Consider the following 14,527-nt stretch of genomic DNA (forward strand, 5'->3'; position numbering starts at 1 on the left):
AAAACAAAAGCAGACAGTGAGAGGTCTATGGTGTACTAAGGGAATAATTTTTTCTTTGTGTGTTTTTGTTTATTACTGACCGTGGAATAAACAATTCAATCTTTCTCCACGCTGCTGCAGAATTAATACATACTTATTCTCAGAAAGATAAATCTGTACCTTGTTTAGCTCTAGGTTTAATATATCTGTTGAGAATTAAAAATGTGTTGGCACTCTTTGGGGAGAAACAAAGAAAGAGTGTTTACTCTGACATTTAGCTTCGTATTTCCTTTTGCCATTTGCCAACCAGGTCATTCTCTTCCTGCACCGCCTGGTTAGGATTGAAAGCTTTGTATAAGTACCCCTTGCCTAAGTTAACAGCTCTTGCCCTTCCTTTTTTCCCAGCATTTTTTCTTAATGTGTATGAATCAAGATTCTTCTTGTCACTGGCTGCTTTCTGGCAGGAGCTACTGCCATATGGCTCTGCTTCAATTTGTAAAGGGTAGTTTGAAAGTTCATAAAGTCCTAAAGTCTTCAGAAAGAAAAAGAAATTAATGTTAGAATTTTTACTACTATCTTGCACAGCAACTGCCTCAGTTGAGGAAATTTATGACTGCAATAGCTTCTACTGTGTTGAAAGGAACCCATAAATGGGTCTTAACTTTACATGATGCCAGACATAGCAGCAATCCAAATTGTGGTAGTCTGTTATCAACAAAGCAAGTGTATCACCTAAATTATGTCTAAGCTGAAGATAAGCCATTATCTTCACGACCTTAGGAAAATCACTGTTCCTTCATAAACCTCTATGTTTTAATTTCTTTAAAGTTAATTTCCAGCACAGGATGCTAAAATTCTAAGACCTATAGGAAAAATTTAAGTTTCTTTATATAAACATCAATGGTGGTATTTTAATTCTGGAATCTATCTTCTTTTTACTTGAAAAGTAGGAGGTGCAAGTAGATCTGATCAAAATGAGTAACTGCCTGGGAACAAAGAAACAACCAGATGTGTAGCAGGGTCTGCCTTGCCAGAGCTCTTAAGCTGAGAATTTATAACCAAAGGCAACCCTTAGAATGGCTTAATGCACATACCATATGCATAAACGTATAACCAAAATTTACCAAGCATTCAAATTAAGCATATACAACTCATTACAAATCTCTTATACAACTATATGTACAAATAAACTATGTATATGTGAGTTTCATCTAGATTACCCATACTTCCCCCAACTCGGAATTAGAAACAGAGTTGATACAGATCTTTTGTTCAGTTCCCAGCTAAGCTCATAGGAGTCTAGCTCAGTTGAATGTCAGGTTCAGTCACTGCATATTTTATACTTAAGACACAAGCAAAATGTTTTTTTCATCAAGCCAGATAACAAATATGTGAGTAAAAAGAATTACAAACAGCAATATAGTGCACATGACCTATCATTCATAAAAATGTTTGGCATTCGAGACATGCACAATACTTATATTTGGAAAACACAGATAATTCTCATAAGCCTAAATTGCAGCATAATTTAGAATGGCCTGAACTTTGGTGGGTTACAGCTAAAGCTTTGCATTTTGTAACACCCTTTCTAAATTCTGGCTTTCCTTTCAATGCTTTCTATACACTTCAGTTATCATCCTCAGTGGAAAAGACTATTTAACTCCTTTTCAGGAACCCCAGATGTTGCCATTGGTGTAAAAAGCTTATCAAAAAAGATAACTTATCCAGGAAATAAAATTTTGGTTACCAACATTTCCTAATTTTTGGCAACAGTGCCTTCTAATCAGTTATTTTAAGTTTGAATCCTGGAAATTAGTGTGGCAGCCACTGCCAGAGCCCTACCTGTGCTGGGGTCATAGCTCACGTTGGAAGTCACCTGCAGCTTGGTAGGTACTTCCTGAACATACTGGTGGCTTCTTCTGTCAGAGAGCTTTATCTGACCAAAAGAGAGTGCACAAGGCAGGCTAGATATGTCCAGTTAACACCTACTTAGTGCAAACCTCAAACCATGAAGAATGGTTGGTAGATAACTAACCGAAACTTCACATCTCATTACTTAAATGATCTGCAGTCTCTCAGAGGGGCCCCCAGGGATTGAATCTGTTTCCCACAGTAGTAACCCCAATCATGAACACACTCTTTTTTTGGATTTCTTCTCTTCCCTGTCTCCCTTCCTAACTCCCTCCCTGTGCTTCCTGAAATCATCGTCCTAATTAACTTTTTGTGCCCAAATACTTGTTTCTGATCTGCTTTGGGGGTAACTCAAAATAAGCAAAGAGCAAAGATAAACCTCTAATTGATTACGAATTTATTGAAAGTCCATCTGAGAGAGAGAGAAGGAAAGGAAAAACTCTGTTCTAGAAATCCAGCTGCTGAATCAAGATAGGTGAAACTGACCATTGGCGGTAAATGTTCAGGCACAAGGCTGGTCAAAAGCACAGATGAGGGCAGCCATAAGTGAAAGAGATGGACCTTCCTATCACTTAGTCAGGTGATTGAAGACCAAGACTGAGAGATTAGAAGTAATTGTGGAAGAAGATGGGTCAACTAATGCTAAGAGGGCCAGTTCTGAGCAGATGGCCCAGGCAGAACAGTGCTGGAGGCAGGAGCTATTTGAGGCAGATGAATTAACCCACAGGCTTTAAATCTACATGTCAAAAACTAAAGATACTTCCAGGTAACTACAGTGGAAACTCAGCTAAAAATGGAGTCATTAAACTGGGTTTCCCCCAGGAAGTCAAGTTGCACCAGAGAAACTTGGTGTCTCATTTTACTTTTGTCAACAAGATGAAGCCCAGGTTCATGAGCATCTCCCTACCCAATAGGGCATGTTACTTCCAGGCTTGAGTAGATCAAGAATCTGGGTCTTCTGATTTACTGAGTCAAGCATGTGTTAACTTACCAGTAAACACCTGGTGCTTTAAAATGGAAACACACACACACACACACACACACCAGTCATATCTTAAGTACCTAGGTACATATCAGATGATTGAATGAAATTAGATAAATTAAAATAGTAAAATAAAATTGAAAAGTACAAGACCACAAGTCTTCTTTTTCAAATCTACTTGTTCACATTTTTAAAACTTAGATTTGCTGCTAAAAAACTATTTTTATGTTTCTGTTATTGTTCAGTTTAGAAGCTAATAAAATAAAGATCCTAATTCCACAAGAGTGGAATCAACACATCAACTCTGCCGATTACATCATGGGTTTATTCCATCTTCCCAAGGTTTGCATTCTTTCTATTGAATTTGATGTGCCAGGTCCCAAAATTGGGAATTGCATCAAGACAAATATTTTTAAAATAAAGTAAGTATTGTTGGTTTCAAGTATGATCGTCTCAAATATAAACAACTACACAAATTTGAAACATGTTGGATGAAATGGTAGAAGGAAAACAGAGGAAGAGCCGAAGTAAAAATAGAAGTGATATACATGATGGCATAGTGTATGAAGCAGAGGGTTTATTCTAGAATTATATGAAGCCAGTGAAAAAGATATCATTTGGAACATAGTATTGTGCAATTCTAGTCAATGTAAGAGGCAATCAAAATGTTTCAAGGGGGCTGAAATGTTTGAAACATGAGGACAAGTATTGGCCCATTCAATACCTTAGAGAAAAGAAAACTATGGGAAAATTTTTTCCGAGAGTATATGCCTGAGCCAAATTCTTCACTCACATACTTGTACATGGGACCTAATTCTGCACTTGGATATTTGTGGCAACTCTGCATTCTGCAGTCTTGGTGCTTGTGTGAAACGGCAGTTAAGCATATGGCAAACTTCAGCTTTCATGGAAATGTAGCTTCTGTTAGCATTAAACTGCTCATTAGTATGCAATGGAACTTTTAAAAAGGAGAACAACAATAATGACTATAAGCCATTTGTAAGCTATTTTAAAAGTTGGAATTCTAAATAAGATGAACAACATAAACCAAATATGGACAGGATCCCCCCAACAATCCATTTATCAAGTCCTTCTAGTAGAGCAGATAATGTAAGCAGCCCAGTTTAACCTAAGAAAGTATAAATCCAATTTAGCCTCCTGTGATACATTTCTGAGAGGCACACAAGAGACATACGGGAAGACCTAATGACTCACAACTTTATAACATCAGCCATCTTCCAGGGGGAGGGAGAGAAAGAGTTTCTGCCCGGGTGGGTGGTGTTCTCAGACTCCCTGCACCTCCCAGGTAGCAAATGCTTTCCAACCATTAGGAAAACAGCTTGCTCTTCTGCTGCAAATCATGGTTCTTCCTTATGTTTACACGGCTGCAGTCTTCAAACTACAGTACAGGAAAATGATCTCTAACTTTAATATTCAAAACGCTTCGCAGAGAAAGGAAATTATTTCTGTGAACAAAATGGCAGTTTTCAATATTCCAACTTCTTAAATGGGTGGATGTGGTGTTTCAAGCTACTGCACACCCATAATCTCCTTCCTCCTCTTCATGTGTTTTGGTGTACTTGACATTAACATATAAAAACACATGTATCTGCTTGTGGGAGTTCCTTGGATCCTCTGGGTCTGTTCTTCCTTGACGAAAATTTGATTTGACAACTATGGAGCATGCACAAGTGCTGAGCGGAAAAGCTTAGAAGAGAAAAGCAATTAGCTCTAGCCCAAGTTCATCTTGGGTTGTATGGGACATAGTTATAAAAGACAAGATGGGAGGGAAACAGCACTCACTGGGACCTGTCACGGGAGCTGGGAGGAGAGCATAGGAAAAAGAGATGATGCATGCTGGGTTTAATACCCAGGTGAAGGGTCGATAGGTACAGCAAACCACCATGGCACATCTTTACCTGCGTAACAAACCTGCACGTCCTGCACATGTACCCCGGCACTTAACAGAAAAAGCAATAAAGAAATAATTGTTTTTAAAAAGACAAGATGTTTAAAAGGGAGCGATACACCCCTGAACTTAAAATAAAAGTTTAAAAAAGTTAAAAATATATAAATAAAAAAGGAGAGAGAAGCCCGTAGACTTAAAATGAGAACTAAGGAAACAATTGAAATAGATTAAGGATCGAGGTCTTCACCTATCTTTGCTTTTTATTTGTTTGTTGGTTTTTTAACAACAAATTATAAGAACACAGGATATGATGCCATTTAACAGAGAAAAACCCCATACAGAGTGCACCAGGGGAATCACTTTATTTGGCTGAGACATTGCCTGACTGTACAAGGACAGAATTGCAATCAGAACACAATTCCAACTCACTTGAGATGCTTTCGGGAGAGATAATTGCCTGTTGGAGGACAGTAAATAGCACCCCCTAATTTCAGAAACTAAAGAAGGAAAGCATATTTACTAAGAATACGGTCAACAAAGTCCCATAGCCAGAGGGAAAAAACTACTGAAGGGGTGCTAAGCTGCTACACAAGCCACAGCAAAGTTAGACTATTTACTCAAGAGAAAGAGCTAAAGAAGGTACACAGAAACAGCAGTGGGAACAAAGAAACACAGTCATTTAACATGCCAAGAGAAATAAGTGGTAGCAACAACATGTGAAAACTCCAATTTATGGGGCAAAGAAGAAAATTATTAGTCTCAACCAAGGAAAATAATAACTCCACATAACTTTAGCAAATGAATTTTTGCATTCTTAAATACGTGTCTGTGGTCCGTGATTCCCAAGTCCTTTTGTGAGCATGAAAACTGACCTCCTTAAACTTCTCACTAAGCCATTTTTCTCCTACTGACATGTGGATGAGGTATTTACTATCCTGACCCAGCTGGTGCTCTGTAGAACACAAGAACATCATCATTTACTGTGAGAATCTTAAAAGTCTCTGAGAGCTCGGTGGGCATTTTCCTTATTGCAAGTAAGCCTCTCCTCTAGATTCCTAGGAGGGGAAAAAGCATAAGAAAGGGAGTGAAATGTTTGTCTGTTCTTTGACCTTAATCATAACAGAGGAAAACCTGGAAATAAAATGAGAGCCCCAAAGGGTATGTTTCAATGTTGTCTGAAGAGTTTCATTTCAGCTATTCATATTTAAAAAGGACTCTGCAAATTTGATGAAATGTTAGCAAGTTTCCATACTGGATGGTGGAAACACAGACGTTTATGTAAATTATTCTTCTTATTTTTCTAAATACTTAAATTTCTTTAAAGGAAAGTTTAAAAAGTATATAAAGTGAGATTAATAGGAGATGGTACGGTGCTAAGTTTAACAAAAGAATGTTTGTGGTCTGTACCATCCAGAATTACGAAATGTAGAAGAGAAAGGAATCGAGTTTCAGAATTACCTGTTGTGTCATACCAGAGTGTTCCAATCCTAGCTGCAAATTACCATCATGTCGGAGCAGTTTTTATAAAATACTGGTCTTGTTTAAGGCTCACGCCTGGCCAATTAAAAGTGAGAGTTGATAAGTATAGGTCCCAGACATCTGTGTTTCATAAAGCTTCTCTGATGGTTCCAATGTTTGCATCCAAGACATACCTCTTGAAATATTGTTCTCTGCTAAACTGGCGTGATATCAGCAAACAGGTGTCAACAGGAAGAGCACTGGAGCATCAACCAGGAGACCGAAAGTTCTAGACCTGATATTATTACAAACCGAGCAACTTTACACAATCATTTAACCTTTTTAGAATCTACTTTTCTTTTCTGGAAAAGGAAAGCAAGGTAGTAAACAAATTTTTAGAAGTCAGTTGTCGTTTCCAAAATTTTATTAAAAATAAAAAGAAGGAAACAACTCAGCATTGATGAATTAACGAGAAGTTTTTTCTACAAGTAGTATTTTCAATAGAATGATAGAATATGCACTCCTAATTGCAGTTAACTTATATTTGGCTTGCTTCATTTATCAAAGATTCCTACACGTGGCTAATGCAGGAGGATCCTTTTAAACTCACTGTTGAAAGTGGGGATTCCATCTCTTTATTATCATGAACCAGTGGGGTACATCAGTCACGGATAAAGAAGCCCAGCTGTGCTTAGTGGAACTGCTTGCCTTCTGTTAGATAAAGATGGATCTTGCATTTCCAAATGAAAACGGTAAAGGGAGAGCCATATAAAAGGGATACTTTTATAAAGTAGTTACTGTCCCAGCAAATGATCTTAGGGAAACACCAAGGCCTTTGGATTTAGCCTTTGACAATCCACCCCCTCCACCTCCCTCACCTCCCAACCTTCTTTCTCCACCCTAAGTCTGCATGGAAATGACCAGCTCATCCATATGTGCCCCATGTATACCTTAAAATCACACGGGTAAAGCAGCCTGTGGCAAATTGGTAAGCTGCATTGGGTAAAAAGGAAAATGCTCTAATCACTCATTTTTTAAAAGAAGACGTTAGATGTGGTAAGAGGAGCTGTTTTTGTGGGTGATTAACTCAGAGGAAACATATCACCTGAAGATCACATATTAATCAAATTATAGTGTCCTGTGACATAATTTGGACAAATGAATTAGCAGCAAGGGGTTGACAAAGAGCAAGAGAGGCCCTGAGAACTAGAACTAGACAACGGAGGTAGGAGAAGGCACACGACCAGGCCAAAAGCACACTTTCTAAAGTGGATGACTATAGATAACCAGTCTACTACCAAACCCAGCTGGGATTGGAAGCAATTATTCCTTCAATTCTGCAAAATCAAAGAACGACTCTTGTTCTCCAAGTCCTAGAGAACTGGGAAGAGCATCACAAACGGGATTTGGGCACAAGGGAATGTAACAGGAACTCAGATGCATGTCTCAGAACTACCTAGCAGGACTCAAGAATACAACGGAGAGCATCCCCGCTACAAGCCCAACGTCACAAAAGTAGAGCAGAGCTGGCAGCAAGAATGACCACTTGCTGATTCACTTGGGTGCAACCACTAAGCTGCCCTGTGACTAACACAAGTACTGGAGCCTAGGACTAAGCTGTCAGTTTTGGCTAAGAAGTCTTTCCCACAGAAATAGGAAAATGGCAGGGCAGCCAACCAACCAGGATAGTACAAAACCTACTTACACCTTTAGTGATTTGTCCTGTTTTGAGAAGAAGGCAGAAAAATTTAAATTGAGTCAATATACAGCAGAAGTAACTATCATTTCATGCTATAAGAGTGTGTCATTTAATGGATGTTGAACCAAAGCATTATATTTAGAGAACATGAAAAAGCCAAAGGATTAGAAGGAATGAAAGATATAGAAAACCACAGGAAAAGAGACAATACTGGAGGAAAAGGAGAAAGGGCAGGAAAGAGAGGGGCCAACAAGTCCCATTTATGCAATTCACGTCACTGAGAGGTGACTCTCCCACTTCACCATTTGCTCTTCTGACTTCTGTTTTAACGCCTTTCTTTCTATCTTCTTGACTGAATGGATAAAACAAGATCTCTTTGGGACAGAACTACTGAAATTTCTCTTTGTTAAACCTTCTCCACTACATTGCCAGTCAGTAATTCTCATCTTTATTTCTAAAACTTGTTTCTACCCTTTAGAGCTGCTGGTCCTTCTCCTTCACCCCTTCCCTGCTCCCTCTAGCCAGCTGTAACCCCTTAGTCTATTTGGCTACTGTAGGATCTTACGCATCCCCTAGGCTTTTCCCAGCTCAGTGCTCCTAGAAGGTCTAGGCTTATCTTTGCAGCCCTGACAGTGGCCACTGCCCTATCGCAGCCACCTTGGAAGATGTCTTTGCTGCTGACAATGCACCCAACTCTTTGGAGAAATGATTGTGGGAATGCCTGCAACTCAAACCAGATACAGGAAGGACACTTCCTCTACCTACCACTTAAAAACAACCTGCTGCCAACTGTGCATTTGTGTCACTCAGTTACATAGGACACATTTTGCAGTACATTTCTGCCTTTCACATTGGTAAGGACTGCAACCGTTCTGGCTTTGAGAGAGCAGAGGCATGTTGCTTTCAACAGTAAGATTTGTTGTGGAAACTCGGCTTAAGCTCTCAATGAAAGGTGAAACAGAGAGCAAGGACTCTTCCACCCCAACCAGATGCAGCCTCTCCTCAGCTATCACTATAAGGATGTATATGTAAACCTGATGGGCGTTTAGGGTGGATGGTTCTTCTGTGACACTTGATCTTTATGATAGTTTACATAGCCTTCCTCTTTGGTTCAGCACCCTAGCATGTGTCACCAATTCTTTCATCAAGCCCAGAATCAATTACATTAAGGTCAGAAAGATAATTATATCTCCACATTTCTTTATTATTTACATCGATGTTAACATAATGTAGTGACTTTTAGTAATAAGAAATGTTGTATGATGGTAGTTGGAACACATTTAAACTTTTTAAACTTTTTATATTAATTCTTTTTTTTTTTTTTTTTGAGATGGAGTCTCGCTCTGTTGCCCAGGCTGGAGTGCAGTGGTACAATCTCAGCTCACTGCAACATCTGCCTCCCAGATTCAAGCAATTCTCCTGCCTTAGCCTCCTGAGTAGCTGGGATTACAGGCACTTACCACCACGCCCAGCTAATTTTTGTATTTTTAGTAGAAACAGGGTTTCACCATGTTGACCAGGCTGGTCTCGAACTCCTGACCTCAGGTGATCCGCCCACCTTGGCCTCCCAAAGTGCTGAGATTACATGCATGAGCCACCAAGCCTGGCCTATATTAATTCTTATTGGAAGAAAATCCAAGTGCATAAGTCTACTCACTCTTAGCTATATTTTCCTGGAATGTGAACTGGGAGTATGACAGAGACCCCTTCACCCTGAAGAGTGGTGTGCCCTCCCTTTCCGCTTCTCTGTGAACAAGCCATTCTTCCTCAAGGGAACTCTGTGAAGATTTCCTCAAGTCTAGATGGCATCTTTCCTGACGCCTCCTTAGTAGAGATTAAGCGTGTTAACCTTTAATCTCAAGTCTTTTCTCCCTAGAATGGAGGAGTGCTCTCTCATGGAAGAGAAGAAGCATCCCTTCCTTACCAAATGCCATCAGCACGCCCAAGCGCAGGAGAGTATTTTCACTGTGCCACTCCCTGGTGGTTTAACCTCTAGAACTTTATCTTAGGAAAATGAAATAAAATTGGCATTTCTTGGAGAAGTCCAAGGACACTTCATTTTAGAAAAAATGAGAGTCCAAATAGAATTGAACTGCCTTTAAATTAAGTTTTAAATTTCTTAGCTCTAAAAGCTTTCTAGCATTTCATAAGATTCGAAATACATACAGAAATAAATTAAAAGATCAGAAAAATAAATATGTATGTGTGTGTAGGTATGTACATAAGTAGATAGATAGCACAAAAGACAAAAGATAAACAGAAAAAGACAAGATTTCTAATCGTATACACAGGTCTTTAACAAATCAATAAGAAAAGAATGAATAGCCCAATAGAAAAATAAGCGAATACTATCAGTGGGTAGCTCACAGAAAATTAAAAACAAAGAGCTAATAAATAAATGAAAAGATGCTCAGTTTTACACATAATTAAACGCATGCAAATCAAAATAATGAGATTATTTTACTTTTTCAATTACAGAATAATTTGTTTTAAATATTGAAAAGTTTAATTGAAATCTAATGAGTCTAAATGGTGTTGCAGAAGCAGGTTTTTTCATTGACTGTTGGTGCACATGTAAAATGGAAGCAACATTTTTGGAAGCTAATCTGGCAAAATCTTTCAAAATTTTAAATATACAATGATGTTGCCCAACAAATACAATGGACATGGCCTTCTAAATAAGAAGATGTATATACAACAAAAACTAGAAACAGTATTAATTCATACCAAGAAATTATGATACCTCCATATAGTAGAATACTATACAGCTGTTAAAGAGATGAATTAAATTTTATATGTTGTTTTGGAATAATCCTCTAGATTAGGGGAGAGAAAAGCAAGGCACAAGAGATATGTATTTTATAATCCCATTTGTGGAAATGAAAAAAGAACAAGTATAGAGAAAAATATGGATACATACATAGATATAATTATAGATATTCACATGTGTTTTCATAAGGCTTTTCTGTAAGGATAGGCAAGAAACAGTTAAGAAAGTTACAGGGCTCTTTCCACTGAAGCCACTGGATTTTCCTTTTGCATCTGGTGAGTTTTGAGTAAAGGAAGTTTTCCCTGACTTTTCTAGTTGAATTTATCATTCCGTGAGCCCAGAGATGCTTAGAGGTTTGCTAGAAATTCTCCCCACACTTTTGTCATTTCTGCTCATTGCCTAGAAAAAAAACACTGTAGTTTACACAAGTTGATTTCTGATGGTCCCTTTATGAGACTCATTTACAATGATTGTGACCAACTCTTCATATGCCACAAAAAGCCCACATATCAGTGTCATCCACTAAGCCTCAGACGCTCCAGCAGCTACTGTTGTAGTGAGGGTGGGGGAAAATGTCTCCGGTGACTTAGAATTTGACAGCACAGAAGAGGTAGCGGTATGACCAGCCATCACGGAAATGACCTTGTCAGGCCTGTACAGGGGCACAGAAGCATAAGGAAGGCCTGTCACTAAATGTGATTACTCTCTAGAATAAATCACTTTTAAATCCAAGCCTCTGAGAGTAGGGGCTAAAGGTAGACAGGCCAGAGAAGCTCCATTTCATGAACATTTCAAAACTCCTTCTACAAATGTGAGTTTTTTCCGTTGTCCTAACCGGTTAGCCATTTTTCATTCATTGCTTTCTGCCCCATTCCATCTTCCTCACCTCACAATCCTACTTCTTATTGTAGGATGAGTGCTATTTCTTCGTCTATATCAGTAGATGAAGGCTCACTGGTGTGTGGATGACTTTAATGAACTTCCAGTTACAGTACTTGATGCAGTTGCTGCAGTCATTTTCTTGAAAAAGTAGGTTTATATTGTATTACATCATTTTCTCAACCCTGGACTCTGTTAATTTTCCATTCAGTGGTGTGGGAAAAAAAAATAACAGTTGTAATATGCATTTTAATTTATGCCATATATAAATTCTAATAGATAAAGAATTCTCCAAACTGGAATGGTGATGACTAAGTCAGATTTTTTTTAAGGAGGATTGTTTTCCAAAGAGTTTACAGAGAAACATTCCTGAAAGGACTGAGGATTTTGCACAGCATTAATTCCATTGCACAAAGTTATTTTGGGTACACATTGTCAACAGATCCCAGTGGCTAGTTTATTTCAAATGCAGAGTTAGCATACTTCACATACTAGGAAATAATGCCAAGGGAAATCATAACCAAGCTCACGGCCTCCAGTCTTCATATCCAGGACTTGAAGAAGTCAAATTAGAATGCAGATGCAGCATGGTAAAGTTGAACACACATGATTCTAGAAGTCTGGAATTCCAGGCTGTAGTCGCAACTTTGCCCCTAAATACTGGTGATACCATGCATGACCCAGTTAAACACTCCAGACAATAAAAGAAATGGGCTTGATGACCTTGGAGTTGCCTCTCAGCCATCCAGTGTTGTGAAGGTGGGCAGGGATATCCTTACTAAAACACCACTTTCCAATGAGTCATTTTGCTTCAGAAAGCTGTCATTTCCTCCTCAGGCAGTTACATTCATTTTGCCTGAAAATCAGTTCCAAGGTTAGTTTTTGTGCATGGAAACAGTACACCTAACTGTTTCAAACATCTCCTACTATAGCAGGGTCTCAGATTGCTCGCCACCTCAAATGTGCAGATAATAGCATTTCCTTTTTGCTCTGATTGGTTTTCATAATGAATTTTCATCAATTTGGTTAGTGAAGACATTTTATTTTAGTTTGATCCGGTAAGTTCTGTCTGATTCACTCATTTAAACATTCCCTTTAGGTAATTCTTCAGCCTCCCACAGGTATAGCATGAATCCTGGTGTGATTTTGTCCCCTTCCCAGAATCTCTCTAAGAGAATTGTTGCAGAATGACTGGGCTGAACTGTTTTCTAAAGTTGTGGCTGCTGAAATGCAACTGGTACTACTGGATTTTTAGATGGCACATTGGCACATACCATGGGATCCACGGTCCTGACCACTTCCCCAAGGTGTTGTAGTCCAGGGACAGTCCCACTTAGCTGATGCCAGGGTTCTGGCCATCCTCTGGCTACTCAGCACTTTGCACCCCCTTGCAACACACCCTCTGGTCCTTCCCATGCATTCTATGGGCCAACACCCTGGAAATGTGAAAGTGGATATTTCAAGAAAGATGCACTGGACCCATTAGTCTCAGACTCTTTCCATATGTAACTGGGTACTTCCAAAGTCCATCTCCTTTAAGGGTAAGCCTCAAGTGGGGGTCATGGAGGAAGAGCATGTGATTGGCTGAGATCTTTGGGATCTGACCTACTCGCTCTACTTCTGTCTTCCTTCTCACTACAGTTTTCAAGGTCCAGAGGGGTGGGCTTCCAGTTTTCCACTTCCTCTAAGCCTCCCTCAGGTGCAGACACCATAGGCAGACACGGGGTTTCACCATGTTGGCCAGGCTGGTCTCGAATTCCTGACCTCAAGTGATCTGCCTGTCTCAGCCTCCCAAAGTGCTGAGATTACAGGCATGAGACACAGAGCTCAGCTGAAGTTACTGGTTTTTACGTGGCTAGTCAGCATTCTGAAATAGGCAATAAGTACAAATTTGTTTCCTAACATTCAGGTGTACACGTATTGCAACTTTTTATGGCTTGTGAGAGAGTAGAGATTCCATGGACCGCACTCATCTCTCTGGGCCAAATTTAGCTGCAGTGACATTTTCTGGGTTTGCCAAGACTAAAGCACTTGGTGTTCTGTCCCTCAGCATTTATGAGGCCTCACCAAAGATGCTGCTACTTCCCAGAGCACACTATTGAACCACGACTCAGCTCCCTACCCTTAGGGTATGCACCCTCTTCTCTGCCCTTTGGATCCTGCCCCCTTATTGGAATATTCTCAAATGCAAATCTTCATTCTCTCTTGGAGCCAAAGAATTCGTTCCATCTGACTAAGCCCTGACTCTTTTATTGATGCCAAAAAGGGGGAAAATACCTCGCTTGTATTAAAAATAAGCCAATAGCAAAAACAAGAGTGCTCATTTTTCCATCAGACAATCCTTTTCCATGTGCATAGCTTTGTTTATATCACAGCACTGCTTCTTCCCTAACGGTGATAGTGAACTGGGTGGGGGCAGATGCTGATGTTTGCTAAAAAGAATTAAGTCATGGAAAGCAAAATGAACTGAGAGGCAGTTTGTATTTATCCAACTTATTTACCTAATTTACTTAGTCATGAAGAACAAAACATGGCTCTCTGTTGCAACAGACTCTGGTCATCTTAAGCAAAAAATACCATCACTGAAAGGACATTAGGCAGGGCACGGTGGCTCACGCCTATAATCCCAGCACTTTGGGAGGTTGAGGTGGGCAGATCACCTAAGATCAGGTGTTCAAGATCCGCCTGGCCAACATGGTGAAATCCTGTTTCTACTAAAAATACAAAAACTAGCCAGACATGGTAGCATATATCTGTAATCCCAGATACTGGGGAAGCTGAGGCAAGAGAATCACTTGAACCCGGGAAGTGGAGGGTGCAGTGAGCTGAGGTTGCACCACTGTACTCCAGCCTCGGTGATAGAGTGAGATCCCATTTCAAAAACAAACAGAAAGAAGGAAGGAAGGAAGGAAAGAAGGAAGGAAGGAAGGAAGGAAGGAA

The sequence above is a fragment of the Piliocolobus tephrosceles genome, chromosome 11 (genome assembly GCF_002776525.5).
Source record: "Piliocolobus tephrosceles isolate RC106 chromosome 11, ASM277652v3, whole genome shotgun sequence".
Classification (NCBI taxonomy): Eukaryota; Metazoa; Chordata; class Mammalia; order Primates; family Cercopithecidae; genus Piliocolobus; species Piliocolobus tephrosceles.